Raw genomic sequence first — 6,486 nt, forward strand, 5'->3', positions numbered from 1 at the left:
TCTGACCCTAAAGGCATTGCAGGTGTGGCTGCTGTATCACAAGTGTGTCAATGGGTGGCAGAGAGGAGAGAGCCTTTGTCTACACTTCCGTGTTTTGACCTATGGACATCTGAATAATTAGTAGCCTAACATTCCCTGAAAAAAATCGAGCCTGAGATGACCACCCATTCTGGCACCAGGAGATCTGGATGAGTTTCTAGGGTGAGGAGCAAACCAGAAACTAGAACAACCCTGCCTGGGACTGTGGGACCCAGGAGGGAGTTAGCTCAAGACCCGGTCAGGGCCAGTCAGGAAGGCTGCCCCCAACCCCCACCTCAGACCAGGAGCTAGCCTCAGATGATCACTAGTCCAGAGCTGTGTAGGCCTGAGTGCTGGGGAACAGACCATGCTCCAGATAACTCCTGCTAGGGGCCATAATGCACTAGCAGGGCATAGCACTCCTGAGATGACCCCAGACACTCAAACATTCTGAGTGCCACTGAGGAGCAAGTAAGCCATGCATAAATGGAAGAGAAAGAGAAACAGCATTTGCAAAGAAGTGTGAACAAAAGGGTAAATGGTGGGATACACAACAGCTTCCACGACAAGATTTTTTTCTCTGTTGGGCAGAGGATGCAAAAATGGAGGGGAGTTGAGAGGGTGGTAGAGACAGAGAAAGGCAGAAGAGAAGAGAGAGAGGGGGGAAGGAAGAGAGAGGGAAAGGGAGGGAGAGGGAAGGGGAGAGGAGGGAGGGAGAGGGAGAGGGAAGGGGAGAGGAGGGAGGGAGAGAGGCTTGGCCATGAGCACGTAGAGAAAGAAGGGGGAGGTGAAGGGGAGAAAGGGGAAGGACAAGAGGACAGAGCAAGAACAAGAAGGCAAGAGAGCAAGAGCCCTCCTGTTCATTAACAGTTTAAATGATGTTACAACCGAGGAAAAATTTAAACTCCGTAGTTTTACTTGGCTTCTTTTGACTTTAAAAATCATTGAAATAGGGTGGTGGTGAAATTGTTCAGTTAGGGAAGGTGTCTGGCATGCAACTGAGGAGATCTGAGTTTGGACTCCCAGCCCCCCTCCCCCAAAGAAAGGTAAACATAAAATCACGTGCCTGTAATCCCAGCAGTGGGGCAGTGGAGACTGGAGGATCCCTGGAGTTTGCTGGCCAGCCACACTAGCCATTTGGTGAACTTCAGGTTCAATGAGAGACAATATCTCAGAAAATAAGAGTAAGATCAGCGGAGGAGGACCCCCGGCATCAGTTTCTGCCGTGCACATACCCAGGCACACATATACATTTGCATACACACATACAGATTCACATCCGACAATCACTACCTTTGGAAGGCACAGCCAATCAGCCTGTTTCTAACCTTTGGGTGATATTTCCACTCAGTTCTGTAGGTAGTCCTGTTAATCATTTATGAAATTTTGTCTGAGACATTAATAGATTGACCGCCTCCATACTGACCCAATTCTTTTCTTTTTCCAAAACTGAAGACACCAACATAATGATAAGATACTTTCAGATTTAGATCATGTTCCTGATCTACAGATAATTGGCTAGAAGTTTCCACGGGTCTTGTTCCAGAGCATCATGGCACTGCCTAGAAGTTTTTAGTGATCAGTTCTTCCCTAACCTAAGCCTGCCTTTTGGCCCTTTATAGAGGAGAAAAAGAGCTTGAAACCTCAACTTGTTATGTAGCCAAGGAAGACCTCAAGCCTGATCCTCCTACATTCACTTCCCTAGTGCAGGTACAGTAGCCGGGCACCACCATCCTCAGTGTTTCCCATGTTGGGCCTGAACCAAGGGCATCCTGCCCATTAGACAATGCCTCTACCGGGCTCTGTTACCAGTCTTCGAATCATTCTTTCCCTCTTGTCCCAATCACTTGTTCTCAAGTCTTTATCATTTTTTGGTTGTCATTTTGCTTTTTAAATTTTATTTTATTTTTTAGACAGGATCTCATATGTAGCTCTGGTTGTTCTGGAACCCACTGTGATGACCAGGTTGGTCTAAAGTGCTGGAATTAAATGTGTGTACCACCATGCCTAGCTTTTTAGTGTTTTTAAGTGACAATGTTTTAAATCCAGCCAGTGAGAACATAATAAATCAGATTCTGTATTCTGTGGTTTATATGTATTAATTTATTCATTCTTAGAACTATTTTCTTTTGTAATTAAAAAATTACTTCCCTAAGGATATTGATGGTTCTTTCTTAGCTAATGTGTTTTAATCATTAATATTTTGAATAATAAATTATAGTTGGATATATGTATGGATATAATTTGATATCTTTTTTTTTTAAGTAGAGTTTTTCTGTGTAACCCTGGCTGTCCTGGAACTCACTCTGTAGAACAGGCTGGCCTTGAATTCAGAGATCCTCCTGCCTCTACTTCCTCAGTGTTGGGATTAAAGGTGTGGAGAAAGGTGTGGTTGGACAATAATTTGATATCTTAATATATTTACACAATGTGGAATTGTTTAAACTTGTCAAAGAGACATTTACTTTCTGGCTGACCCATATTATTTTTATGGTAAGACTTCTGAAGTTTATTTTCCCATTTCGAAATGAATTTTCTGTCACCATTGACTGTAGTCATGCTGCTGTGCAGAAGATCTTAAAATATCCCCCTGTCCATCCGAAATCCTACGATCAGCTCTCCATCTCCCTGTACCCTGTCCCGGGGTCTGGAAACCACCATTTACTCTCTACTTTATGTGTCACGTCTCTTATGTACACATATAACTGTGACCATACAACATTTCTCCAGTATTGCAAATAAAGCTGAACCTTTTTAGTAGATAAATTATATTTAGAATTTGAAGTGTTCCTCATGATAGATTATTAGAAATTGTGCGTGCATGTGTGTGTGTATGTGTGTGTGTGTGTGTGTGTGTGTGTGTGTGATTATATACACAGGTGTGGGTGCACATCATATCTGCATATGAGTTTGTGGAGGCCAGAGAGCAGCTTTAAGTATTATTCCTCAAGAATGATCCACTTTGTTTTTGGGATAGGGTCCCTGCATTGGACCAGATGTTTGTCTTTTAATCTAGGCTGTCTGGCCAGGGAGTGCAGGATTCTGCCTGCCTTTGCTTCCCCATATTGGATTACAAGGCACAACACCTTACTTTGCTTCCTATGATTCTGTGGCAATTATTTTACCATCGCTTCAGCCTCTCCATGTTGATCAAAAGTTAGGCAGCTTTAGCATGATAAAACATTTTCACACATTTGTTCCAGAAATGTGCATGGATTTATAACTCCTGAGTATTAAAATGTCTGCTGTGTGTTAGAGTGATTGCTAGTGTCTGAGTTTGATTACATTTCTATACATGAGAATTTTGGGTTTTACTTGTTGATAGTGAGGTATTTAAACTTTTTGATTTGGATGAGCTTGTGTGCTCTTTTTAATCACTGAGTTTTCTAGTTATTACATGTTATTATGAGAGATGAACAAAGGACCAAAGGTTGCAAGCATGGCAGAGGGGAGCCAAAGAAAGACCATGGGAATTTCCCCGACTAAGATTTTTATGAAAGAGGAAACTATTCACGAGTCATCAGACTGGCCACCCTAGGGCTGTAACTACATCAATGTGTTACCCTAAGAATGATTATGGCCACTCTTTTGGTATTTTTGGTACATATCCTTTCATTCCACTGATGGAAGCATGAACACCATCAATTGAAGCAGGATTATTGGTAACAGTGTCACTCACAATTGCCTTGTGGAAATCTTAGTGTCTCAAGATGGAGTGACAGTCATTGTTTCCTGTGGTTCTTGTGTTACCTGATGGGGTAAGAGAAATGTGCAGCAGCAGACGTCTTAAATGACACTCTCAGCCTCTTTGCTTTACAGAGGAGTCTACTGCCAACGGCTCAGGAGGTTTTATGGCTTATACCAGCTTATGAAGTCAAGCTCACACCTTGTGATCTAGTTAGGGATCTCATGAGTTCATAACTTAAAGATAATGACAGGGTCTAGGCTAACATAAAATTCTTAAAATGGAGGACTCCCATTTTTATAAAGTTTTAATTTAAGAAGAATATAAACAATAAGTCATCACAAAATCAATACATACATATAATATTCTGAAATAGAATGTTGCCAAGAATCCAGAAACTCCACCCCTATTTCTCGTCGGGAGCTGCTACTTCCTCTTTGGGAATGACATTTAGTACAATTGTTACACCTGCTTTTGAAACATGCCACTCAGTTTGTGCCGTTCTGTTTCTGCCCCCCCCCCCCCCCCTTTTTTTAACCTGTGTAGAAGCTGCTTCTGCACCTGAATTGGTCTATAGCATTCATTTGACTGTATTGAGTGTGTGTGCACCTCAGTTTGGCAGTTGTAGTTTGAGTCCCTTCTTAATACAATATTGCTGTGAACTTGTCTGTCAGATGAAAATATACATGTTCTCCAGTAGGTTGATAGCATGTTGGTGTGAAACTGTGCAGCTGGACAGAATATCCGTTCTGTGGGGGTATGTTCAAATCTAGTAGACACTGTCAAATGGTTTGCCAAGGTGTTTATACTTAAGCTGCTATTACACAACAGGGCTATTTCCACCATACAGCCTCCTCAGCCTTCTTAGGAGCAAATGGTAGAATCCCATTTTTAAAGTTTGTGTTTCTTATGATTAACAATAAAATTGGTTATTTTTTGTGTTTATTGGAAAAGGAAATGTCCTCTTGTGACATTTCGTTTTTTTTTTCAATTTTCTCACCTACTTCTCAATTGTGTTATATTTTAAAGTTGATATTTAGAAATAATCTGTCTTTATCAATTACTTATGTTAATTTTTTCACTCTTAGTGGTGTGTGTGTTTTGTAGAGTATGGTTTTTCAATGTTTCTCCTAAGTGGCTAAAAACTATTTTGGTGCCCAGAGCAATAGAGATACCTTCAGTATTATCTACATACCATTTATATTCATATTGAAACTAAACTTAAAATGTATTTTGTTCAAGATTTTAAGGCAGACATTGTACCAGTGGTTTTACATTCACCTTTCTAGATTTATATTCTATTTATTCTTTCTTCTGTTCTCTTCCCAAGAAGAGGACCTGTTGACTTACTACAGTATAAGAATTTTGACACTGTTCAGAAACCTGACTCCACCACGATGATTCTGCTACTAGAATTATGATCATTGTTCCTGTCAGTACTCTAGGGTCTTTTGAGAAATTCTACTACCAGTGTTGGGTATGGTGGCACACATCTGTAGTCTTGTCACTAGGGTGGCTAAGGCAAGAGGATCAAGAGTTCAAGGCCAGTATATACTACGTAGTGAGATCCTGTTTCAAAAATAAATAGATGAGTATCCCCCCAAACCTATAAAATAACATCAGAAGAACTATGACCATTATATTTTCTATTGTAGATTTCGTTCTGCTACTATCAGTAAGAATGTCAAACTTGGTACCACTTTGGTCTAATAGACATTTTTAGTATCTATTTTGTTGAATAGATATTTTTTCTATAAATAAAATTTAACACATTTTTGTATGTTCCTATTTGTTTTAGACATTGCATAAAAATTGTGGTCAGATCACTTGAGGAAGAAGAAATGTCTAAACATTTGGATCTTCTAGAATTTCTTTGTTGGCTAATCTTTAAAACTCCTTATACCTCTAAGTCTTGTAGTCATTCACTGAGAGAAACTTGTATTAGAGCCCTTAGGCTATAATGATTCAAGATATCAGCTTTCCTACCCTAATTTATAATAGATTACATGACAGTTAACACTTTGGGGCAGACACAATTATTCGAGAGTAATGTAATTTTCTTTATTTTTGGTAATTAAATTCAGTGTAAAGTCCCTGCTTTCAAATACATGCTGAAGCCAAGCCAGTGTATCACTCCTTCCCATCCTGGGATATAGTAGGTTTCTGTTGTTATTTGTCTGTTTGTTTGTTTTTGTGACATATTCCTTTTATATTCATTCTTGAGGGAAAAAGTTTATATACTTGGCTTTGTTGTTGTTATTTTTATGAATTGGAAAAATGTGCTTAATTCAACCTGACCTAAATCTCTATTAGGTGATAACTATAAATTTCATAGACTCTGTCATTGGTTTTTTGCTTTATAATAAAGAATCCAGGTAATTAACCAGGATTTGTCACCAATAACCAGCATAGGTCACACTAGCTAAAGGATACATGAAATTGAGGTACATGTGGGTCAGTGAAGGTTTTAGATCATCATTTGCTAGATCAGATAACTTACTACACTAGTATTTCTCTTCTGTTACTATTTTCAACTCATCTGGGATTTTACAGGTAGAAATAGAACTATTTTGAATGCTGATCTTAATATGAAACATAGAATCCACAGAATACAGAAGTTTTGATGAAATAATATTCAATAATCAGGTTGCTGTGAGTCTTACATTAAAATTCAATTACATATTAAAAATAGAGTAGTTATAGCTAGAAAAAAATATTTTCAGAGGCAGCAGAAACCCTTGGTGGAAATGAATAGTTCTACATAGAAAATCCAGGAAGTATGC

General features: G+C 39.1%; 1 non-coding gene across 1 annotated transcript; it reads left to right on the top strand.

The window, feature by feature from the left end:
* On the top strand, window positions 1-133 carry LOC143438700 (small nucleolar RNA SNORA17). Its single transcript, XR_013107399.1, has one exon. It is a non-coding gene; the product is annotated as a small nucleolar RNA SNORA17 (small nucleolar RNA).
* Window positions 134-6,486: the final 6,353 nt, after the last annotated feature.

Source organism: Arvicanthis niloticus, chromosome 25 (genome assembly GCF_011762505.2).
Source record: "Arvicanthis niloticus isolate mArvNil1 chromosome 25, mArvNil1.pat.X, whole genome shotgun sequence".
Classification (NCBI taxonomy): Eukaryota; Metazoa; Chordata; class Mammalia; order Rodentia; family Muridae; genus Arvicanthis; species Arvicanthis niloticus.